The 26,963-nt window shown below is 38.5% G+C and overlaps 1 protein-coding gene and 1 long non-coding RNA gene across 2 annotated transcripts in view; both read left to right on the top strand.

Annotated features, from left to right (window-relative positions):
- The window catches only part of FSTL5 (follistatin like 5), an 879,952-nt gene that overhangs the window by 180,068 nt on the left and 672,921 nt on the right, over positions 1–26,963 (top strand). The gene's annotated exons all lie outside the window — the stretch shown is intronic.
- Positions 1,951–26,963, top strand: LOC120406791. Its single transcript, XR_005599583.1, has 5 exons — positions 1,951–2,064; positions 12,548–12,917; positions 13,779–13,886; positions 23,385–23,473; positions 26,908–26,963. It is a non-coding gene; the product is annotated as an uncharacterized LOC120406791 (long non-coding RNA).

The raw sequence follows: 26,963 nt of genomic DNA, 5'->3' as shown, positions 1-26,963 counted from the left end.
ATTTGTAGGAGAAGCGTGGCACTTAAAGCTTCTTCAGTTTAATTATTTTGTTCTTGTACTCAGAGCACTTTTAATAAAACAGAACTTTAAAAACTTTGTTGCAACTGAGCAAAAGAATGTTGAACTTGCCAGTAGTTTCAGAAAAATTAAATGTTATATAGATATGGCAATAAATTCTGAGAAAAGCCTTCACTACCAAATTTAATATTCAGTACTAATTGAAATCTATGCTGGCTAATATTATTTTTCATTGCTACAGTAATTATGTATTGTACATGTCTAAATATTAGTATAATTAAAATACATTACAATGTAATGGAGGTTAAGACTCTCCAGTAAAATCTAACTTTTGATTACTCTTTTAATGTTCCTATTTTTTAAATTGTTTTTCAACTTTTGTATTTGTGCTTATTTAGCATGGCCAATAATACCTTTTCTCCCAAGTTCTGTATGGATTAGCAGTGCAACTGTCTGTACACACAAGACATAGTTACACAATCACAAAGGGAAAAAAAATGCCTGAACTGCTGGCAGAAATTATGTCTGTTAATGGATTTCCAGTCGTTTTTCTAACCAGGTATCACATTTGAGGATCAAATTATACTTTTCCAACAACCTTCAAAATTCAGTGAAAGCACTATAAGTAAGAATGCTAAAATTACATATGAATTCTATGATTTTGAAAAAAAAATCTATATTCACTGTTTGTTTAATAGTTTGAATAAATTCAATTATATTGAACCAGAATACAATGTGTCAGTATAATATGGTGATATGTTAACTTAATGCAAATATATTCTTATTATGTTGAATATCACTAAAGTACTATCAATTCCATGTACAAGTAAGAGCATAGGAAAGCAGAAAAAGAAGGGAAAAATCAGGATTAATGTGCTGTTTCCAAATAGTTTTTTTTTTATTTTGTAGAGGAGGTAAAGAGATTTATGAATAATTTTATGAGCAGCATAAATAATATATTGAGATCTACTAAAAATAATTTTGCTGCACATACTTGGCTTTTTCTTTTGCTATGACAGAATATAGTAACACATTTTGGCCAGCCAGGGGCTACACCATCCTGAGGCTGGAGGAGGGAAAATATTCGTGTTAAACTTTCATGAAGCTCTTGAAGTTATTGCCAAGATTTCCCCGTTTGATGGAGTTAGTATTTGTGTGGCCTTCTGGGGAACGACAAGTGGCCTTCAGATGATGCTGAGGAAACATAGGAGGATCCAATGCTCACACTGGATTTTGGGGCACCCACATAGAGAGCCAGTCTCTCTATGGTTCTCTTCAGTTGCTGTGGAGTGAACGTTACTTCTGGTAGGACAGGAAGAATGATTTCATGGTTAAAGTATACACTCTATGCATCAATTTCCTTGTCAGCCAAATGGGCAAAATAATGCTTTCTATCTTCCATCCTTTGTTTGACTTGTTTGTTTGGAATCTGATTCAGCAGGGCATTTAAGCATGTACTTATCCTTAAGCATGCAATTAGTGCATTAGAGTCAATATGACTATTCACATACTTATTTAAGCACACAGGCTGAGGACACCATTAAGGGGTGTTGGGGCTCGTGCTCACCTGTTCCAAGTTTAGCTGTCTCCACAGGTGGGTGGAGGGAAAGACTATAGGGCTTATGATAGGTTTATGCAGTGGATGGGCTGCAATGAATTCCCAGCCCAATTTTCAGGGTTCTAGGGTTCTATGGAATCCACAATAGAGAGTAGTTAACTTGAGGTGTGATACAGCCATCCTTGTCAATAATAAGAAAGAGGAATTGATTAGAGCCCAGGCAAATTGAAAGCTGAGCCCAAGAAATGGGCTAAAGACAGGTGAAAGAGAACATAGTCTGAGAGGAAGGATTGTGATCAGCAAGAGTCTGGAACAGAAGATTTGGTTTTGTCTCCATTTGGACTTTGATTAACAAGACATTTTGTGACTTACCTAGAGGACTAAGGCAGCTCAGTGACCTAACCATGCTGGTTCCCCACCTGAGAGTGGAAACTGAAGCCATACAGTGAGGGAAACTGAGGCAGAAGATGGGCCAGAAGCCAGATTGGGTAAGTCCCTGATACTTGTGCACTTAACTGTTCGGATGAATTGAAGCATTAGAGTGTAGATTTTTTGTTTGTTTTTGCAGTAGGGACTGTCTTTTATTATCTACACGTACCGTAATTAGCACACTAATAAAAATAGTTTCATTCATGTTTTCAAAATACTTTGAGACCCTTTTGTGGAAAGTGCAGTAGAATTATAAAACATTATTATTTATTTTATTATTTTATTACTATGTTATTTATTTTATTAGCAGCATTAACTTCTGCTGGCTTTTGTGACAGTTTCTATTGTTGAAGGTTTCTTGAAAGGCCATTAATATTGTTCTAAAGGGCAATACATTCTCACCTTTTGTTTTGTCTTAGCAAATCTTGCAGAAACTAATTTTAACTATATTATGTACCTACAATAAAAACTTTAAGATCTTAATCATAACTATTGAAATTAAATATGCTTTTCCATCTTTACTTTAACGTCTCTCACTTAATTCATTTTATTTTTTATTAGCACCACAATGAAAGAAGATGGATTTAGAATTTCTGAGAATTATATACTTTATTACTGAGATCATTTACATTTTTCCCCATCTGGCTGTAATAATTTTGCATTAGGTCACCCTGTTCACTTGCCACATTACTCAGCAGCATTCTATCTAGATAGAATCATTTACCTTCTGCCATTTTTATAATCATCGAATCATAGCATAATCTTCTTAAGCATTGGTGTTTTATGTAACCCATTTTTAAAGTCTTTCCTGTGAGGGGAGAGGGAGAATATATGACCCATTCTTTAATCTATCATTGACCTCACTGGAAGCGTTACCTGATTACTGACAGCATAACACACCTGTCTTTGTGGCCACATTTTGATACCCACAGTATTTTTATTGTGTAGTACCTTACTCCATTGAGTTGTTGTATCACTTGAATTATTTGAAGAATAAGCAACTACACAACTGACACTGGGACAGAGGCAGACACTGGGACACAGGATATGTCTACACTACCACTTATGTTGAAATAACTTACGTTACTCAGAGGTATGAATAAGCCACTCCCCTGAGCAACATAAGTTACACTGACCAAAGCTCTGGTGTAGACAGCCCTATGTCAGCAGGAGAGCTCCTCCTCCCCACTGATTGGGGGTAGATTGATTAAGTTGACAGGAGAGCTCTCTCCCATCCACTTAGAGCGGCTACACTAGAGAGTTTAGAGCGGAGCAGCTGCATCAATGCAGCTGCGCTGCTGTAAACTCTCTAGTGTAGGCACAGCCTTAGTAAGTAACTCATGTTTGTCCTTTAACACAATATGTAACTTTACAAGGTAAAACCTTCAATTGCACATATATAGCTATAGAGTTAGAAAAGGTGTTTTACAGTATCTGAGAGATGACAGTCATATATGCAGATTGGTATTATGGGGCTTTAGAAAGGCTTTACACTCCTTACGTGTTTGTTCCAAAAATGAATTGCCCTCATGTTCCTCTCATATCTGAACTAGTAGCTGAAAGCCTGTACTGTCACATGAGTGAAATTTGTAAAGTCATGTGTATTAAAAAAAAAAAGTCTGAAAATGGCTGAGAACTTAAAAATTGGATGGTAACAGACCACAAATCTCTGTAAAGATTGAACCCAGTGATATTCTACCAAAAAGTGCTCTCAGCCATGCTTCTAGCTGTTCCCAGCATTTCATATTGACTGTACAGGCATTCTAGGCTTCAGAGTGGCATTCCTGGAATCTTATGAGATAATACAAATAAGAGATAACATCTACTTCAATGGTCACAAAAGTCTCCAGAGGAGAGTTACAACAATTATCCTAACATCATCACTAAAATTATGAGAGAGAGAGAGTGTATTACACAGCAACTTTAATAAAAAAATCTCAAGGCAGCAAATTGTATTAGACATGTGAGCATCTGGCATCATTTGAAATGGAAAAACAAGTCAAGTAATGGTGAGAAGCGTCCATAACAACTTATTTATCAACATGGACAAAAGGAGAGGGAATAATCTGATTTCCCACATGACCTGATGTGTGTACTTTGTAACAATTTCGGTGAATGCTGTTCAGGGCTCCAGTTTTGGAAATGTGCACTAACAAAATGAAATTGCTCACAATGTTCTCAGCTGCAAGAGAACTATCTGCTTGAAGTATTTGGCTAAGAAGCACAATATAGGAGGTCATTGTTAATTAGTAAGATTATACAGCTTGGAACAGTTTAACCAGACTCTTCTTGTGAACATGCTTCTACTGACACTCCGCCCTGCCAGTTATATTCCTGTCCTTCTTAAAAGCCACTCACTTGGAAACAAATGTTTTGAACAATTGTTAATTTGATAGATCCCAAGTGTGTATTTAACCATTACAGTATTTTTAAACTCCACCCCTAATCAGTTACTCCAAAAGGCTTCAACGCCACTGAAAAGCCACATGTAAGTTGAGATAGCAGTGCTATGGAGAAGGTAGCATTCTGGTCTGAATCTCTCTGTGTTCTTTCAGTTTTATATCTTGGCGGAAAGGTTTTCTTTTTGTTTTAAAAGAAAGTAGAAATAATGTTCATAGTGTCAAAATACAGTTCTTCCAGCAAATGGCTTTTGTAACTAACTAAATGCCTCTGCTTATTGCAACAAAAATACAGGTTCTCTGAGTGGTACCCCTTAACTAGAGTGAACTCTGAACTCCAGAAGAAGTTCCATCTAAAAAATCAGCATTTGTACAGCTTCCTAGTATAATATTAAGACAAGAAAGGGAGAAATAGTAACTCACTGAGATTGAGAGTGGAATTGGAATTTATAAATAACAAAATAGCTATTTTGGTTTGTCTGAGAAACATGGGACTGGGGAGATATTGTACAGTATGCCAGATAAGGGTCATTTTCCTGATATGATTTGGTTATAGACAGGGATGACAAAAATGGAAATGGAAAATTTGGAAAAATGAAATTCTCATGACAGAAAGGCAACTAGGTCTGATATATAGCACTGACACTGAAAGGAAAAAAGGATTAAAAGAAGGCAAGCCTGGACTGTGTAATCTGATCCCTCAATTATGCTTGTACAGATCCATTTGCAGGACTGAGGCCTGAAGTCTTAAATGATGTTAGGGTTCTGATGGAAGATTAAATCTCTGGACACAAGAAACAAACATTAGTTAAAAGCAATGTCCCTCTTAGGGTATATCTACACAGCAATTGAAAACCTGCAGGTGGCCCATGCCAGCTGACTCGATCACAGGGTTTGGGCTGCAGGGCTGTTTAATTGCTTTGTAGATATCTGGGCTCAACCTGGAACCCAGTCTCTAGGACCCTGTGAGGTGGCAGGATCTCAGAACTTGGGCTGCAACTCAAGCTGCAAGGTCTATGCCATAGCCCAAGCCCTCTAAGGCTGAGTCAGCTGGCATAGGCCAGCTGAAGATGTCTAATTGCAGTGTAGACATACTCTTAGGGGGCTGACAAAGCATACAGAGTTAGATTCTGTGACTCTGCAAACCTAAAATTCAGTCTGAGAGGAGGCTTGGATTTCCAATCTTATTCTTCCCTGTCGTTTCAATATAGGATTTTTCACAAGGTTACTTTGTTTTATTAATTTGTCTTTTCTATGTATAGGAAATCTATGCTTGTAGTAGAGATACAAGCATGTCCTAAAAGCTAGGTTGGCAAATGAATGTGTCCTGTTTATGTCTCTCTCTCTCTCTCGCCTAATGTCATTGCTTTTCTCTTTCTCTGTTTTAGGTGGAATATGAACTCTATCATATTTGAATAATTTAGAGTGCACAGTGTTTAAGCAGATTTAAAATAAGGCAAAACAAATACACTCATCTCTGGTCCTAATATAGAGAGAATGATTATAGTTTGGCATATGGGGGAAAGATTAGAAACAACTTTGTAGCATTTAGTGATAGAGCACTTGGAAAATTTAGGTAATGCCCAATGCTTGATGTGAATGTAAAAGAGTGTTTTGTGTACAGTAAGCACACTGCTGTGTTGTTAAGTGTGACAAACGAGACATTTCTCTTTGATAGTTGTAATTGTGTTTCTTGAATTTTTCTATCTTGAAACTGGAAATGTAGTGCAATACTTCTGCAGTGGGGGAATGGGTATGGAGTGGAGGAGTAGTGCTGCATTACAGTGTTGTGAGATGAGATGTAGTGAGAGGAACAGGGAAGTAGTGCTTTACAATATGTGTGACATACAATATGAAAAAATATTTAAATTGATCTTTTCTCTGAATCTTGAACATCCCTGTAAAATGATGTGAAACCATTAGATGAGTTTCTGCAAGCACAAAATACCATTATCTTTCTGTGAGATGGCTCCTAATGTGTTCATTACTTTAGCAGGTATGCATTCACTATAGTAACTCAACACTGTTTGGACTACATTAATTTCCTATGAAATTTGAAAAAGAATCACAGTAAGTTCCCTCCCCCACCCCCTTTTAATCTTAAATATGTCCATTTGCAATCTCAAAATCAAATTTTGGCCTTGCATCATTCTTATGCCTGAATGACTTCAGTGGAGTTACTCCTGATTTACACAAGGGCGTGAGGATAATAATGTACATAGTAAATACAGCATATACTACTGGATATAATACCAACTGAGGTTGGTGTAGAGAGTCTTCATAATACTCAAGGCAGTAGATAATTTGGGAATAGGATTCTATCTAAGTGACCACTATCTTCTCTGGGATAGAGGGTTGTAGAACTGGATCTAACAACAAGAGAAGTGGATCTGTGCACTGGAGTAGTGGGAACTCCATGTTATATTGTGTGGTCTTCGACAGTTCACACCCCATCACACTATATGTCAGGACCTTTTGTACCCAGAGGAGTGTAGACTTTTCCCTGGAGGTCCTTAATGCTCATATGTATTCTGATTTTCATTTTGAATCTAAGCAGGGGATATGAAAGTATAAGGTTAGTTATCAGATTTCATTGTCCACCTACTTTATATATTCATTCGTCAAATGCTGCCTACTGTGTAATGATTAAATGCCTTTAAAACAGTCTCAAGAAAGAAACCTCTGAAAATTTATAAGCAGTAAAAAATCTGTTTTGAATACAGAACAGTATTCATATTTAGAGTTCATTTCAACATAGTCACAGATGTTTGGACTGAATCTAATGTGTACACTGAGTACTTTGGGGCAGATTGTCATCTGCATTTCAGTGGCCAGAGGGGATGAAAACTTGGTAAAGTCCTTACTGAAGAGTATATGGAGGTTAGCTGCCTCAGCAACATCATGCCATATTGCTCTTAGATCCTTCAGAGGACTCATTGAGATGAGAACCTAAATGTCATGTAGGGAGGAGATGTATAATGAGCAGCATGGTGAAGGCAAGGGCCAGAATATTTTGCTCTCTTCTACAGAAAACAGCTGGAAAGCCTAGAAAGTTTAATACAACCTGATCTTATATTAATTGTGTAGTCTTTTCACAGGTAGAGCATGTTTGGGTGCTATATAGCTGCTTTGAGGTTGGGGAAGGGAATGCCCCTCAGGGGCGGCTCTAGAGCCCAGCGGGGCAAGCACCCGCCTGGGGCGGCCCTTTCCCAGGGGGGCGGCAGGCTGCGCCGGTGGACCTGCCGCAGTCATGCCTGCGGGAGGTCCACCGGAGCCCCGGGACGACCCGACCTGCCGCAGGCATGACTGCGGCAGCTCAACCAGAGCCGCCGGAGCAGCGAACCGCCCGCAGCTGCGGGGAGGTCCAGCTGAGCCGCGCGACCAGCGGATCCTCCGCAGTCATGCCCGCGGCAGTTCCGCTGCTCCCGCGGCTCGGGGGCGCCTCCCGGGCATGATTGCTTGGGGCGGCCAAATTTGTAGAGCCGCCCCTGATGCCCCTCATGTTTTCTGGAGCTCAACAAGATTTTGACCCAGTTCGGAGCTTTACAACAGGTCAATTGGACCATAATCCTTTTTGGGTGCCCGTAATTCTGCTCCATTACCCTTCACAATGTGATGTTTGGAACAGCTGTTAAAATTGGGCAGTGCCAAATTTCATTAACTCCCAATATTTTCCCAGGATCTCTTATAGGTCAGGAGCTTAAGATGCAACTCAGATTTTGCAGCACCTTGCTGCTGAAGATAACTGTAAAGAAAAGTTTTTCACATGGATAAACACCGAGATAGTTAATCTCTAATGTAAACTTTCCTGAACCTTTTGTGCACAAAATATGAGCAAGAACAAAGGTAAAACTGTGAAATGTTTTGATCTCTGTGAAATCCATTGAGAATGTTTCTTTTTGCTAAGGCTACAATGTTTCACAGCTCCGCCTATTGTGCAGCTTAGTTTGGAAAGTCACAGGAGAGAGTGACTAGCTGCAACAATCATGACTCTTCAGTGTTGTCTTGTTTCAGATCAAAAAGCTCAAGACTCTTGAACGAGGAGTGACAAAATGTAGCGAACTGATACAAATTCAATATCAGAAGCCTGTCCAAAATCTCTTTCTTGGAATATAGCGTACCAAAATTTAATAATACAGCAGAAAATTATTACCATACAGAACATCTGATGCACAACAAACAGCATAGTATGGTCTGCAAAAATGTGGAAAAAATAAGAGGCAAGCTTATGTACTATAGTACCTATATTTGGAAACAAAATCTAACTTCCTAAAGAATGCACATTGCAGCTACTGTTGCTAATGGCAACAGTCATTTGTAAAAGGTAAGAATCTGATCAGTGTGGCTATGAGCCTCACCATGTTCAGCAAAAGGATTAAAACCCTTTTCTTGGCTAGACCTAACCACCACTCGGTAACATCATCAAAATAAAATATTATAAAATACATGCATAGAAGAAATATTGCAAAAGATGGAGGAAAGATCTCATGTCCAATATAATATGTTTCGGAGCTGTGATTGGCTGAACCTGTGGATGCTGCAGGTAAAAAGAACATCCTGGTCTGCTAGCGGATTTCCATGACCAGCTGTGCCAAAGGTTAATGATCCCTGATCTAGTCCATTGAAGGCTCTTCTTATGCTATTTTTAAGGTCCCTGAACTTAGCCAGCATCGGATTCTTCAGAGGAAAGCACAACCCTCCCCACAATAGGCACATATGAGATAATCTGACTCCATGAAAGTCTCATCCTAATCTTTAATAGTTAGACTAGTTTAAGACTTGAAACATGAGACTTCATCTCTTTTCTAAAATTCTTTTTGTTAGCATTAACTATTATATAAACATTCAATCCTTATTTGAATCTTGGGATTCATGACATCATGTGGTAATGAATTCCACAGTCTAAGTGAATGTATGGAAACATGTTTCCTTAATTATGAATTTGAATTAGAAACTTTGTTTTAATGATTGTTCCCTTGTTCTTGTGATGACATAGGGAGAACACAGGCTCAAAATCTGAACAGGGATTTAAGCGCCTTGTTTTGAAAATTTTATCCTTAACGTATGTCTAATAAAAATATTGTCATTCTCTGCTTTTTCTCTGAGAAACTTTAAGCAAATTTATAGGCTCTATGAAAAAAATATTCATTTTGTATAATATATATATTTCAGAAGCAGATACCTCTGTTGTGGTAGAAAAATTCAGGTAATTAGTATATTTTGTTGCCCATTTTTGCCCTTTCAACAGCAGCAAATTTCCATTTCCCCTGAAATAATTCTAGATAGCGTTACTCTAGAAAATAACACTATCTTAACTGAAGCTATTTGCATTACATCCATAGGCTGAGGCACACATCTCTGGCATCCCCACCAGGACATCACATTTTGTTCCTTTGATCAATGGAATTTATACCTGTTGTCTTATGAAAATCTTCTTCCCTAAATATGCTGATCAAAAGACAAACTGGAGTAGTATGAGTTGACACATTCTTATAGACTCATAGACTTTAAGGTCAGAAGGGACCATTATGATCTTCTAGTCTGACTTCCTGCACAATGTAGGCCACAGAATCTCACCCACTGACTCCTGTAACAAACCCCTGACCTATGTCTGAGCTATTGAAGTCCTCAACTTGTGGTTTAAAGACTTTAGGTTTAATGTGGAGGTGCAGAGAATCCTCCAGCAAGTGACCCGTGACCCATGCTGCAGAGGAAGGCGAAAAAAACCCAGGGCCTCTGCCAATCTGCCCCAGAGGAAAATTCCTTCTCAACCCCAAATATGGCAGTCAGCTAAACCCTGAGCACATGGGCAAGATTCACCAGCCAAACACCCAGGAAAGAATTCTCTGTAGTAACTCAGATCCCACCCTATCTAGGGTCCCATCACAGGCCATTGGGCATATTTACCACTAATCAAAGATCAATTAATTGCCAAAATTAGGCTATCCTATTATACCATCCCTTCCATAAACTTATCAAGCTTAGTCTTGAAGCCAGATAAGTCTTTTGCCTCCACTGCTTCCTTTGGGAGGCTATTCCAGAACTTCACTCCTCTGATGGTTAGAAACCTTCGTCTAATTTCAAGTCTAAACTTCCTGATGGCCAGTTTATATCCATTTGTTCTTGTGTCCACATTGGTACTGAGCTTAAATAATTCCTTTCCCTCCCTGGTATTTATCCCTCTGATATATTTATAGAGAGCAATCATATCTCCCCTCAGCGTTCTTTTGGTTAGTCTAAACAAACTAAGCTCTTTGAGTCTCCTTTCAGAAGACAAGTTTTCCATTCCTCGGCTCATCCTAGCAGCCCTTCTCTGTACCTGTTCCAGTTTGAATTCATATTTCTTAAACATGGGAGACCAGAACTGCACACAGTCCCTGCTCTGCTCTCTGCTGTGCCCTCTGCAGGGTGTGGGAGCAGTGGGTCTAGCAGGAGATTGGGAGTAGGATGGCATACCTGCCCCAAACTCTTGACTAGACAAAAAGAGGCAACATGTAATGTAGTAACTAATAACTAATTATTGCTTATATAGTCAGCATGGATACAAAAAATTCACGTATTAAAATGAAGTGTTAAAGCCACTGCTTGTCATGGATTTTGAAGATATATAATAATCTATGTTAAAGTTCATGTCAGATCTTTTAAAAATGATTTTTAGTTTGTTTATTTGATTGTTGTGTTACAACTGTTCTTCAGTCATGTGGTATTACATATTACTGACTGCACTAAATATTCTCTGAAAATTATCCATAAATTCATAAGAAGAAGAATATATACTATTGTACAACCACACTGCAGTGTACAAGTGTTTTTTTTAAATCAGTCTTAAATGTGACTCATCAAGTTAGGGTGACCAGATAGAAAGTGTGAAAAATTGGGACGGGAGTGGGGTATAATAGGAGCCCATATTTAAAAAAAAAAAGCCCCAAATATGAGGACTATCCTTATAAAATTGGGGCATCTGGTCACCCTACATCAAGTTCACAGAAATCTTTACAAGTGAAGATAGGTTCATGTCCTGTTCACGTACCATTGTGAAACGATATGAAGAACTATAAAGCCTATGCAATTTGGCAAAGACAATTCTGAGAAGTTTTAGAGTTAAAATGATTGATGAATATTCAATAGCTGTGGCTGCAAGAGTGCCAATTCACATGTCTGGCATACTTCTGGGCCAATGATATTCTAGCACCTGCTATTCCAACTGTCATCTTGGATTCACCATTTGCTCCAAATCCCACAAAAGTTTTGACAAATAATTTATCAGCAAATCCATGTTTCCTCAAGAAAGTGGACAGGTGTTCTGCAATGTCCTCATATTACACCTGCTAATTTAAATGTATATTAATGTCTCAGACTCTGTATTGCTAGACAAAAAAGGAAAAGGGTTTCATTCTGGTTAGTAGATTCATCGATTAAAATGGATTAGTCTTTTGAACAATTTTGGCCACTGGTCTTATCCATAATGTTACATATTTATGTGCCTATTTAAGACTACCAAGGGTGCTCCCGTGACTGATGGCAAGAAAAGACAATGAGGCTTGAGTCTTTCATTTCAAATTCTGTTTCTATGTGTGAGATTGACACTGTCTTTTGTCTAATCACTTAAATGCATACAAAAATCACCCTTTTTCCTCCAATGAGGAAAGGGGAAAAGACAGTATCAGTCACTTATTATAATTTACCCATAGAGGAAAGCTGACTGTAGAGTGTACCTTTCCACCTCTCGGTTTTTATCTTTCTTAAAGAGAGAGTACTAATTAGTACTAGTACTAATTGACTCTGAGATTTCCCTTGGCCCTTGCCTTATGTACAGTATAGACCCTGAATAGGGTTGGAAAATGTACTTTAAATGGGTACTGGTAAGTGGGAGTAGAGAAAACAGCACATCAGACATAAGAGACTCAGAAATAACATTTAAAAATCATAGAAAACACAACACTTCAGTACTTATGAATTAAGTCAACAGTGTTCCTATAAGGTACTATCTCTGTTTTGCAGATAGGGAAACTGTTACAAAGAGATTAAGTCATTGCCCAAAACCACACAAGAAGTTTTAGGCAGAACTAGAATTAAATTGCAATCAAATCTCCAGATTTCTAGTCCTACAACTTGACAATAATATTCCTTTTTTCTGTCCAAGATTTCCCTCCACTACTTCCCCAATTGCAGAACAGTAGATCACCCTGTATTCCTCTGTAGAGACAGTTACTGCCACCCATCCAGGAAGATAAAGCTGCCTCATCTCCTGTGATGGGGTGCACATGACCTTTGCAGCTTTCTACAGGAGGCCCCACTGTCCACCTACACCCTGCCCCTGGAAGAATCAATGTTGGAGGAATAGCAAAGTGAAGATGGGTCTTCTACACCTGCCTAGAAAAGTATCTCTGGAGAAGCCATATTGGAAATTACAGACACCTGGTCCTGGAAAGGCTAGTGGCAGCCAGTCAGAACCCAGCAGGCTCAGCTAAAAGTTGCTGTAGCTCAGTTGGTGGCTGTGACCACAAGAGTAGGTAAGTTTGCTCTTTTCTGGTAGCAGGAGCCTGAGGATTAGCCAGGATTTGGGCTGGGTTTGCAGGGACACAGGTGTAGGCCTAACTTGACATGAGTGAGATCTCATTTCTCTGTAGGTATGATTGAGCTGTAAATAAGGGTGTAACAAGTCACTCTAGCTAAGATAAGCAGGAAAACCCTGGTAGTAGGGACAGTGGACAAGATAAATCTGGAATGTATAGAACAGGTGATAAATGGACAGAGCATGCTGTACAGGGATTGGTTCCTGCAGTGTAACAAAGTCACTCATGAAGTGTGTGATGCAACGTATAGTCAGGAAAGCAGGTGTTAATAAAGCAGTATATAAGGAAAGGTTTTGCTATGTAACTTTGAATTTGTGATGTACCCTGCCTCCATCTCCTGCATTTGAGCCTGGCCAGCTCAGGAGTAGTGGTCCTATATGCCAAATAAAGGTACTTAACTGAAAAATTCTGGAATCAAACTGGGTTTTTGGGACATGGTCTATCCCAACAAAAGAGACTTGAGAACTTTTGACCCTGAGATAAGGCTGAAGATAAAGAGGCCAGGTAGGAAGAGGCCCAGGAGAGTAGTGACAACAAATTGAATCGAATAGTACAGGCTTTTGCTTATAGGTTCCCTGGGTTGGAACCCAGAGTAGTGGGTGGGCCCAGAGGTTCCCCTGTTGCCCACTGGCAAAATGGTGTGAACTCTGAGAAGAGCGGGACGGGCCTAATCTAAAGCCCTGAGGGTTTGGGCTGAATTTAGGGAGTGAAGACCTTGGTGAGAGGAGATGCAATGTTTATTTATTGGGCTTTTTGCTACCCCACAATGAGTTTGTTTTGATTGTGTGACCCCGCCAGAGGGTGAGCCACTGAAAACCTGCCAAGTGAGGTCAACAACCTAAAAGAGTTCCAGGAGTGGGGAAAAGTCTGAAATACTGCACCCAGCTGCAAGGAGGCACTCAAGAGGTGAGTGCTCCTCCTTACAATTCCCTTTAAAAAACCTGCATATCAGCCTTGATGAATATGGAATGGTGTCTGAGAGTACCCTTAACCAATGATAATGGCAATAAGAGAGAAATAAACAGAATAAATATTTGATTCTGAATTGCAGAGAGGGTTGAATCCAGTCTCTCTTTATAGGCACATGACAAGGCTGTGTTAATCATACAGTCAGATTTCTTTCTGCTGAAAGAGTCCAGATTTTATGCACTTTAAACAGAAGCTTTTTATAGAAGATGAGGTAATGGGTTTGGGAGAAGAAAATTCGCACAAGATCTGCTTTTCCCACATTTCTGCAGCTGTACCACCTCTGAGCTCTTGCACAGCAAGAACACACATCCAAAATACCATATTTAGACAGCAGTTTGGGAAAGATTTCTGAATCCTTAACAAAGATTATAATTGTTTTACATCAATTAAGCTACAATTGATGTAACTTCCACAGTTAGTCTCTTTTCTTATTTGCAGATTAGTCTGAATTTTTAGTTAAATAAATGCACAGGATGACCAGACACTGATAAATAAAGAAAATTTCAACCATCTCTACATGTATTAATTAAATAATGCTGTAAGGTCCAAGTCACATTAATGTTAATCAAGGAATCAAAAATAAGATTTAAGCTCAGTCTTCAAATTTGAATAAGGTCCTACCTAAAATGATGATTAATAGCAATGCATACAAATAGTTTATAACAGAAAGACTACCATAACTTAATATTTTATTGACAGACCTGGTTAGAGGTGTCATGCATGTAGCATAATAATGCTTTTAATTAACACAGATTACAGTTAAACCCCAAATGAAGTCAGAAGGCGCTCAATACTCTGTTATTCCGAGCAGACAGGTTGCCCAAGGACACCTGCTTACTTTCTATTCAGACATAGTTGACAGGTGTAATTGCTACAGTTATAAGGTACCACACTATGCTTCCTATGCAAGCCTGCTTTTTTCTTGAGGTAAAAAGCATTATAAAAATATGAAAATAAAATAATTGCATGCTAATAAATTTACCAAATATAATCCCAACTCTAATGTGGGCTCTGGCCTGATCAATTCTTCAGGACCTCACCACTGGGGTTTCCTTTGTGGTCACAAGCTCCTCATAGCCTCAGCACCCAGTCCCTATACCCCTACCCTAAGGGGACTCTGCTCTGCTCTGTGCCTTGTCTATTTGATGGATCTGCAAAAAGGCTCTGAGGCTGTTTAAAACTAGGCTGTTTAACAAAGAAAGGGGTTTTGAATAGTCCTGGAGAATCCAGTTTGAACTAGTATAGGAAGGCACTGGGGGGTGGCTTCAAAGAGCTGATAATGAAGGCAATACATTAGCATCCATGTCCCTATTAGTGAAGGTACATTTAATGCCACAATAACATGCATACACATTTGCATTTGAATACAAAGTATCCCAAAGGTATCAACCCTAATTCAATATGGTTTAACTGAATTTAGTAAAGATTATCTTAATTCTATAAGGTTTGTTCAGGATATTATCAGTCTGTCACAAAGCCTAACCTGTTTTGCCATTGCCACATAATAGCAAACTAATATGAGATTACTGGGAATTGTTTTCTTCCCAAAGTAATCTTTTAATATAGAAGGAGATAATCTGCCAGATTTTAGTACTGTATTATGCATCACGCCTTAAAATAGCTCAAACACTTTCCTTGGTTTCAGTTCCTCTATCCCCAGTGTTTCTCTGCCCCATTCCCTTACGTTTGTGCGTGTTTGAACAGTTTTCTGAAGCTGACCTTTCAGTGCAGACTGAGGCATTTTCTCTTCTTGTTCCAACAATGTGCCGGGATATGGCTAGAGTACAAAATCAATTTAGAGATGCAATTCAGAGAAACATTGTTAGATATTTTAAGAAGCATCTATTAGTAAGTCTTTGAAATCCCCAGTCTATACAATGCTAGACAAATATTTTGCCCCCTATTGATTACTATCAGCACACAGTATATTAAATTGGTTTTTATTAAAGTCTTGTTTTTTTCCAGAAATAGCAGGTATACACATTTAAACAGGTGCATTGTACCAAAAATATAAAATCCTTCAAAGCATTTTACTATTGGTTGTCTTTCAGTATATATCACCATATGTGCCACACAGAGTACTGCAGGCAAGATAGAAAAATTCACAATACCTGTGAATTCATAATTCGACAAATAGTAAAAGGAAAGCAACTGGCCTCCTATAGCCAAAACATAACATGCTTCAATATTTTTTCAGTATGTTTCTCTTCCCCTGAAAAAGCATCAGTTACTGGGTCTGAGTAACCATCCCTTAGTCTGGCCTCTCTAGCAATCTCTGAGAGTGCAGACCCCTTGTCTGGTACCCCTTCTTGGGATGCAGGATCCCATGATCCAACTGACTTTGGCCCCCACATCTCCCCAGATGCTTAAACTCTCCCTCCCCAGAGTTCCACCCTCATAGGTACTCTTGGGGCTAGTCTACACTTACCACCCAGGTCGAAGCGGTGAGTTTGACTTCTCCAAGTTCGAACTATCGCGTCTAATCTGGACGCGATAGTTCGAACTCCGGAAGCGCCGCGGTCGACTCCAGTACTCCACCACTGCAAACGGCGGTGGCGGAGTCGACCTTGGAGCCGCGACTTCGATTCCGCGGCGTCTGGACGGGTGAGTAGTTCGAACTAGGGTACTTCGAATTCAGCTACGCTATTCACGTAGCTGAACTTGTGTACCCTAGTTCGACCCCCGCCCTTAGTGTAGACCTGCCCTTGGTTACAATTTAACTCAGGACTATGTGAGAGTTAAACACATAACACACAGACTTTTGCAAAGGCACTTCTTAACCATGCACAGTTTACTTATAACAAAGCACACAAGTTACTTATCTAGGGAAAAATAACACAGAGCTGCACTCACACCCTCCCTCAGTTTTTTTACTCCTCCTGGGAGCCTTTTGGGTATTAGTCAGTGTCCTTCAAGTGATTCAGGACACTCCTAACTCCACCCTTCCAGCTCAGTCTTCTCAGAAGTCTTCCTGTTTATAGGTGGTCTTGGTCATGAGTCCCAATGTGAGTCCCCATGCCACAGCCATGCTGAATTCCTGTGCACAAACCCCTTTATTTTAGGATGGGGCTGAGCGGTAGAGCTGGTAAGAGTCATTAGCAAGTCACTAAATTTTGTGAGCTGGCTGGAGAACTTTCCATGCTATCTCTCTTCCCGCCCGCCCCCCATCCTCCCAGGTAAGAAGTACCCACTCCTTTCCCAGTCTTGCTATGCATTACAACCAAGCAATGCATATACCAGTTTAAGCTAGCTCTCAACACTGGGTACAAAGTAGTCATGTACAAAATGGAAGTTGTAATGCAAAATGCATAGTACAAAACAAAATAGGATTTGCAATGTGACACGGACTGTTTCCTTGAACAGTCACACAAAGTAAATAATGAATAATAGATTCATAGATCTTTTGAGTCTGGAAAGGACCTTTTGTGATTGAATGTGATCTCTTGCATAACACAGGCTATAGGACTTCCCTGAGTTAATTCCTACTTCAACTCCAATAGCTGTGGTTGAACTAGAGCACGTCTTTTAGAAAACATTTAATCTTGATTTTAAAATTTTCACCACAACGTTTGGTAAGTTGTTCCAATGGCTAATTGCCCTCTCTGTTGTTAAAAGGGGGGAAAAGGAACATTTATTTCTAGTCTGAATTTGTCTAACTTCAACTTTCAGCCATCAGATCTTACCTTTTGTGCTAGATAGAAGAGCCCTCTACTAGCAAATGTATTTTCCCATGTAAATTCTGTTTCCCATGTACTTATAGGCTGTGATCAAGTCACCCCTTAACCTTCTCTTTGATAAGCTGAATAGAATCATAGAAATATAGGGATGGAAGAAACCTCAAGAGGTCATCTAGTCCTACCCCCTGTGCTGAGGCAAGATCAAGTATATCGAAACCATCTCTGATGCGAGTTTGTCTAACCTGTTCTTAAAAACATCCAATAATAATGAGTCCACAACCATTCTTGAAAGCCTATTCCAGTATTTAACTATCTTTAAAGTTAGAAAGCTTTGCCTTATATTTACCTAAATCTCTCTTGCTGCAGATTAAGCCAATTACTTTTTGTCCTACCTTCAAGTAGACATATTTAAGTTTATCAGGTCCTCTGTCGTCTTTTCTCAAGACTAAACATACCCAGTGTTTTTTTTTAATCTTTCTTCATTGGTCAGGTTTTCTGTTTTGTTTTTTTGTTTGCTCTCTTCTGGATTCTCCAATTTGTCCACATCTTTCTTAAAGTGTGATGCTCAAAACTTAACACAATACTACATCTGAAGCCTTGCCAATGCTGAGTAGAGTGGGACAATTACCTCCTGTGACTTACGTATAACATTTTTGTTAATAAATCCCAGAATACTAGCTTTTTCACAACTGCATCCCATTGTTGGTGTAGCCTTAGATTCTTCTCTGCAGAACTACTGCCTAGACAGTTATTCCCCATTTTATATTTGTGCATTTTTCCCCTTCCTATGTCTAGTAATTTATGCTTGTCTTTATTGAATTTGAGTTCTTCAGTTCATTCACTGGTACATTTTCCAATCCTCTAATCATCCTCATGGCTTTTATCTGAATGCTCTCCAATTTTTCAACATCCATTTTGAAGTGTGGACACCAGAACTATTCCAGTAGTGGCTACAACAGTGCCAAATACAGAGGTAATATAACCTTCCTACTCCATATTTCCCCGTTTACTCATACCAGGATCTCATTAGCCCTTTTGACCACAGCCAAACACTGTTAGATCATGTTCAGCTGATTGTCCACTGTGACCTCCAGTCTGTTTCAGAGTTAGTGCTTCCCAGGATAGTCCCACATGCTGTAAATATGACCTGTGTTCTTTGTTCCTTACATTTGGCCATATTATTTGTTTGTGCCCAGATTACCAAGTGATCCAGATCTCTTTGTATCGATTACCTCTCTCCTTCATTATTTACACTCCCCCAATCTTTGTGTCATCTGCAAACTTTATCAGTGATGGTTTTTATATTTTCTTCCATGTCATTAATAAAAATATAGCACAGGTCCAAGAACTGATCCTGGTAGAACCCCATTAGAAACATGTCAACTCAATGATGAGTCTCTAAAAATATATTTTGAACCTATCAGCCAGTTTTAAATCTATTTAATATATGCTATGTTGATTTTGTATCATTCTAGTTTCTTAATCAAAATGTTGTGTGGTACCAAGTCAAATGCCTTATGGACGTCTGTTACATCAAAACCTTCACTAACCAGTCTGAGAAGTGATTCAAAATGAGGAGCCTCATTTAGCATACTAGGTACGATTAGAAGTTTTGTCATAGCATGACATGCAATTACCTAGAGTTGTGATCACTTAAATGTGTTACTGGCCTGTATGAGGAATTACTTACCTCATAGGTTTCTTGGGAAATAAAAATATGCATGCACATACATATGCATGCCCTCCAGCAACAACTTTAGAGTAGATAATCTTGACTGTATAAACTTAGATGTTGAATCAGGATTAACAAAACAAACAATTCTACTAGTTCAGCCAGTAGAATAACAAGGTCCTGATGCAAAGCCTATTGAAGTCAGTGGAAATCTGCCCATTGAATTTAGTGGGCTTTAGATCAGATCCCAAATAATGTAAATATATAAGTCTGACATTCTGTCCAGTAGCTTGCTGGTGCATGTGCTTGTGTGCATACACACCATCGTCAGCATATTAAAGACTGGCTCTACATGCAAAAGTAACTTTAAATAATGAGATTCTGCATCTTTTTCTTCCATTGATCTCTTTCCAACTTCAGAAGTTCTGCACTGTGTCTTCTAGAAGTTTGCTAGTGGTGTCTTCAGTTCATCCAGACAAGTCAGCAGGGAACTATTTGATGCATTTCCTCACTCAGAGCCCTCCTAAAGAACAGGGTCAGCATAATTGTGTACTTATTTCATATTAAGCTTTAGGGGATATGCACTCCAGCAACACATTATGTTTCTGTAAAGTAGCTCATTTAAAGTCTTCATTATTTTCAACCGCTGTGAATGTCTCTGGGGTTTTGGTTTTCTTTTCCCTCTGGCAAAGAACATCAGCTGCTGACACAGGTGTATTTTCAAATATGCTGATATTTTTTTTCAGGATGTTTTATTGTGTTATTTCAATTTGAATATCTTAATGCTATATTTAAGGTACAATGGCTTTTTACTGGATGCATGTCTCTCTTAGATTGTGAGTCTTCTAATAATACATTTCCAATCCTTGCAATGGCTAAGGTGCATTACACAGAATGCATTCTGTCTGCAGACAGGCTTACCTTCTCTAGTGAGACAAAAACAGGATTTTATGTTCTTGGATGTGACTAACAAGAATATTTAATATGGAACAGAGCAAGGACATAACATACCAGGAAGGAGTCTGCTATACTTTCTAAGCAGCAATATTTTTCTGTCCATACTTTGGAAGCCTGTAAATGAAATTCATTGGTGGCAGTCTTCACATTGCACTGCATATTCCTGCCTTTAACAACTGCACAAAAGACCTATGCAATTTGTCCTCAAAGCACTAAGAAATATTAATCACTCAATTTATATCTGAATCTGTTAATGGCATTTTCATTTAGAAAAACATACTCAGGTACACATTGATTTTCAAGAGATGCCATTGCCAGTGTGCACCAAGTACCTAGAATGAAGTCATAGGCATTCATCTTTTTTAGAAGAAAACTGCTAACTAAAATATGTACTCAGTAGTAAACATTCTTACACTTAATTATTTCCTCTCCAAATATAGATAGTAGGAACAATCCCAATAGTAGGAAAATTATGGCAATGCATGAAAAGATCTAGAAATGCTGGAATAACATTCAAAAAGTTGAGCGTGCTGAACTTCTTTATTATTGGTTTAAATTAAAATTGACTGAAGGAAAGCCATCAGCATGACATCAGGTCTTAGTTTAACCAACTTCCATCATTTTATTTTTAATGAAATATTTTTTCTTCAAATTACCTGATTTTGTGTTTTCCCATTCAGCACAGCTAAATGTTTGCTATGAGAGACCACTGCATACATATATAAAATATTTAAACACCAAGTAGGAAGAGGAAGCTTTGAGAGCACTGAAACGAAGTGAAACTGGGAGTAATGGGATGATATAAAGCTAAAATTAAATGGGAAAAGTGCTGTCTGTGCAATCTTTTTGGGCTATGGAATTGTTTTCTGATGGAAGTGGTCAAGCTTGTTTGCCTAAGATACTTAAAAATAGACTGAAAAAGCACTATTAACCGAACAATAGGCAATAACTGAGTGATGGCAGAGCGATGGACTAGATGACTGTCCCTATGCGCAATGTCAGTATGACTAAACAAGAGATCCTTCTCCAGGAAAAAAAAAAATAATTCAGGTGAAAGGTCACTGACACCTGCATTCTCAAAAGTGTGGGATATACAGCGTATTGTACAGCTATAATGTTATAAGTATGGATGGATTATGTTAATAAAATGATGGAATGATAGAGATGATGGCATAGTTTAATATAATAAAGGCTTCCCAATTTGAAACTAATCCTGTCTTCCTATTACAGCTTCAGGTGGGTTTATTTGCATGTACATGTCTTGTGATATGAGGCATACATTCCTTTTTGTATTTTCCGACATTTGCTTTGTTTTCTGAATACACTAATGTAACTGTCTGTTTGCCTGAAACACCCATCCTGTTAGCAGGTGGTTAAATGGTTTTAGTGATGCTTTGAAGCAGATAGCTTACCCCACCCAGACACCAGAGAACTAGGAGTATCTTTGTACTGAGAGACAGAGGAAGAGTAGATGGTTCTAGGGGAAGCAGTGACAGCTGATGCAAAATATAACATATGTTGGCAGTGAAAAATCTGAGACATGGTGATTTAGAGCTTCACGAAGTGTTTTTTGTTCAGTGATAAGGGAGGTTGGTGGGGAAATGGGAAGAAAATGAGGCACCATTTCCCAATCTATCCCCATTACACAATCAAAAACTTGCAGGAAAGGGTAAGGTTGATGAAAAATGGTATATATCCACTGTCAGTCCTTCACTGTTCTCTCCTAATCCCAACCTTCCCTTTCTTTCCCTCCCTTTCAATCTTGATCTTACCCTACAATATATATACCCATCACTCTCACATGCACAACCAATTATCCCACAACCTCATGCAACCAATTACATACTTACCACTCTACAGGCTCAGAAACACTTTACCTTCCATCCAAATTTATAAATAGCCTGAATTATTAATGTGTAACCTAAAGGAAAACACTGGTTAATTGTAAATAAGTTCCAACCATGTCACTTACTCATGAGTCAGCTTATTTATAGCAATGAGTAAGGACTGCAGTATTGGACCTTCTAACTCCTATTTTTTTAACAAGCAAGTATAAAGGAGTGAGTTGGATATGCTACAGTATGGATTAAATTTAATACCATAAGATATTATATAAACAATGAATCAGAGATTATAGTAAAATATATGTCTTAAATGAGTTAATTGTGTACTGCCGATTTAGTTTTATTAGGTAACATCAGTGCTAACCTAAATTCATATTTTAATTAGGCAAGACCAAACTACCTCGAACTGCTGCTTTTCATCAGTCTATGTACTGCAGTATTTATGGTTTATGCAAAAATAGATACAAATCTTAAATACAGCTATATATCCATAAATGGACAACTAACTTGACATATCTGTATTAAATGGATAATTAACTCTGCAAAAGGATACAAATAATGTCCTGGTGGGGTGGATGGGAGGGCAGAGGGAAAAAAAAGGCATAAAGAATATAAATTAAGTCACACAGGCAATGAGTATTCTGCACCAGCTGCAATCCCTTACTATTATGGTATTTTAGGATACAGTCCTAGCCATACCATAATGAACATTTTAAACTATGCAGCAGCCACCAGAACATACATTCCAGCATTAGTCTGAAGGACAAAAGGGGCACAAGGTTTTCAGCCAGCAGTATAAAACACCTGACAGTCTCCAGAGTTTTGCTGTAAAATAATGAGAATTTAGTGAATGACAGTACAGTCTGAGTTTCCAGATAACAAAAGTTTTAAGGTTAATGTCTTATTTACATCAGCTGGCAAAACTTTGACTGCCACTATGATGGAGCATATTTTTTTTTTCAGAATTCTAACCCTATTTATACAGAAACATTGTACAGAGCTAAAGCTAACACTTTTGTTCCATAAGAGAGTATTCTTTCTCTCTTACTCTCAACACTGGTTAATTATAACGACCTCTGTCTTTCTTGTTACCTTAGACTATAACTGTGTCTTCCTATAGGTGTGGACAAGTGCCTAGCATGCTGCAAGTGCTATCATAACAAATACTTGTATCAATTAATTTGACACAGGACTCTGAGCAGCCATGGGATAGTAACAATTTTGGTCATTATTACTGAAGCTGAGTTATGTTTGCATGATTATTGTTTATTCTCTCTTATAATAGAGCGGTGAAAAACCAAGACCAGAACCCCATTATGTCAGAGATGGTTTCTCCCCAAAAAGAGCTCACAATTTAAAGAGAGAAGACAAAAGGTGGGAAAAAGGAATGCATCATACAAGCGGATCAGGATGATGGCTGGCAAATACAAGTACCATTTTTGGTGGAGCTTTAAATGTGTGTGTGTGTGTGTGGAGGTGGGTTAGTGCGAGTATGTGTATGCTTATAGATGTGCTGATAGCGCTGCCTCATAAGGTTATCTGACATTCCCCATTATAAGACACTGTTTTCAGTTGTTTATAATTTTATCAAACTTCAACCATTTGGGCTGAAAGTTTCCATGCCAGCTATCTGCCTGAGGCTAACTTTTTTTTTTTTTTAATTTCAGCCAGAAGCTGTTTCTCAGAATGAGGCAAGGAAAAATGTTTTTTAAAAAGTCTGGCCACTCTTTTACAGCTCTAATGCCCCCAGTCCTTGGGAACAGGGTTGGGGGAAAACCAACAAGTGCGGAGGAGCACATGGTTCGGACATCCTTTAAGAGAGGATCTATTAACAGAGAATCTATATGTCCTAGTGAGTATGAGAGGATAGAAAATGATAAAATACAGGCAGGGTCTGATCAGAAACAGTCAAATAAAAGAGTCCCATTCAATTACATTGTGTAATGGCAAACAGCCAGAAGGAGATACATTTTTAAAGTACTTATATACCAATGCTAGAAGTCTAAATAATAAAATGGGTGAACTAGAGTGCCTCATATTAAATGAGGATATTGATATAATAGGCATCACAGAAACTTGGTGGAATGAGGATAATCAATCGGATACAGTAATACCAGGGTACAAAGTATATTGGAAGGACAGAATGGGTTGTGCTGGTGGAGGAGTGGCATTATATGTGAAAGAAAGCATAGAATCAAATGAAGTAAAAATCATAAATTAATCAAACTGTACCACAGAATCTCTATGGATAGTAATAGTGACAATAATATAATTAAATTTAATATTCCGGTGGCAGGAAAAACATCACAGCGGCCCAGCACTGTAGCATTTAGTTTCAGAAAGGGGAACAACACAAAAATTAAGAGGTTAGTTAAACAGAAATTAAAGGGTACAGTGCCACAAGTGAAATCTCTGCAAGCTGCATGGAAACTTTTTAAACACCATAATGGAGGCTCAACTTAAATGTATACCCCAAATTAAAAAACATAGTAAGAGAACCAAAAATGTGCCACTCTGGCTTTACAACAAAGTAAAAGAAGCAGTGAGAGGCAAAAAGGCATCATTTAAAAAGTGGAAGTTAAGTTGTAGTGAGGAAAATAGAAAGGAACATAAACACTGGCAAATGATGTCTAAAAATACAATTAGGAAGGCCAAAAAAGAATTTGAGGAACAGTTAGCCAAAGACTCAAAAAGTAATAGCAATTTTTTTTAAGTACATCAGAAGCAGGAAGCCTATTAAACAACCAGTGGGGCCACTGGATGATCGAGGTGCTAAAGGAGCACTCAAGGACAATAAGGCCATTGCAGAGAAACTAAATTCTTTGCTTCAGTCTTCATGGCTGAGAATGTGAGGGGGAATTCCCGAACCTGAGCCATTCTTTTTAGATGACAGATCTTAGGAACTGTCCCAGATTGAGGTATCATTAGAGGAAGTGTGGGAACAAATTGATAAATTAAACAGCAATAAGTCACCAGGACCAGGTGGTATTCAACCAAGAGTTCTGAAGGAACTCAAATGTGAAATTGCAAAACTACTAACTGTAGTCTGTAACCTATCATTTTAAATCAGCTTCTGTACCAGATGACTGGAGGTTAGCTAATGTGACGCCAATTTTTAAAAAGGGCTCCAGAGGTGATCCCGGCAATTACAGGCCTTCAATACCAGGCAAACTGGTTGAAACTATAATAAAGAATATTATCAGACATATAGATGAACATAATTTGTTGAGGAAGTGTCAACATGGTTTTAATAAAGGGAAATCAGGCCTCACCAATCTACTAGAATTCTTTGACGGGATCAAGAAGCATATGGACCAAGGGGATATAGTGTACTTAGATTTTCAGAAAACCCTTGGCAAGGTCCCTCACCAAAGGCTCTTATGGAAAGTAAGCTGCCATGGGATAAGAGGGAAGGTGCTCTCATGGATTGGTAATTGGTTAAAAGATAGGAAACAAAGGGTAGGTATAAATGGTCAGTTTTCAGAATGGAGAGAGGTAAATAGTGGTGTCCCCCAGGGGTCTGTTCTGGAACCAGTCCTATTCAAAATATTCATAAATGATCTGGGAAAAGCGGTAAAAAATGTGGTGGCAAAATTTGCACATGATACAAAATTACTAAAGATAGTTGTGACCCAGGCAGAAAGTGAAGAGCTACAAAAGGATCTCACAAAACTGGGTAATTGGGCAACAAAATGGCAGATGAAATTTAATGTTGATAAATGCAAAGTAATGCACATTGGAAAGCATAATCCCAAGTATACATATAAAATGATGGAGGCTAAATTAGCTTTTACTACTAAAGAAAGAGATCTTGTAGTCATTGTGGATAGTTTTCTGAAAACATCCACTCAATGTGCAGTGGCATTCAAAAAAGCAAACAGAATGCTGGGAATAATTAAGAAAGGGATAGATAGTAGGACAGAAAGTATCATATTGCCGCTATATAAATCCATGGTATGTCCACATCTTGAATACTGTGTGCAGATGTGGTCGCCCCATCTCAAAAAGATATATTGGAATTGGAAAAGGTTCAGAAAAGGGCAATACAAATGATTAGGGATATAGAAAGGCTTCTGTATGAAGAGAGATTAATAAGACTGGGACTTTTCAGCTTGGAAAAGGAACGGCTAAAGGAAGTTATGATTGAGGAGATATGACTGGTGTAGAGAAAGTAGATAAGGAAGTGTTGTTTACTACTTATAACACAAGAACTAGGGGTCACCAAATTAACTTAATAGGCAGCAGGTTTAAAACAAATAAAAGGAAATATTTCTTCACACAATGCAGAGTCAACCTGTGGAACTCCTTGCCAAAGGATGTTGTGAAGACCAAGACCATAACAGGGTTCAAAAAAGAAATAGATAAATTCATGGAGGATAGGTCTATCAATGGCTATGAACCAGGATGGGCAGGAATGGTGTCCCTAGCCTGTTTGCTAGAAGCTGTGAATGAGCAACAGGGGATGGATCACTTGATTACCTGTTCTGTTCATTCCCTCTGGGGTACCTGGCACTGGCCGCTGTTGGAAGACAGGATACTGGGCTATATGCACACAGTAGGGCCATTCTTATAACAGGGACTTACATGTTTTCACAGGAGTGGCCTTTATGTAAGGGTTGGATTTTTTTTTTTAAATCGTCCTCTTGAAAATCCACCAAATTTGGTCACGTTTAAGTCTTTGAAAAACCTTAATTTCCACATGATCAATAGAGACTTCATGGATTTTAGCAGCTAAATTCTTTGAACATTCTATCCGCACCAGGCATGCTCAAGCCTGGGGCTCAGCAGGACTTTCCTTTCAATTGCAGATTGGCTAAGAAGACAGGAGGGGAGAACTGGGACTGTCTAAGCAAGGAGACTGAGG

Source organism: Mauremys reevesii, linkage group 5 (genome assembly GCF_016161935.1).
Source record: "Mauremys reevesii isolate NIE-2019 linkage group 5, ASM1616193v1, whole genome shotgun sequence".
NCBI classification, from domain to species: domain Eukaryota; kingdom Metazoa; phylum Chordata; order Testudines; family Geoemydidae; genus Mauremys; species Mauremys reevesii.
Note: the sequence above shows the minus strand (reverse complement) of the source record. Positions and strands in the feature narration are given on the sequence as shown.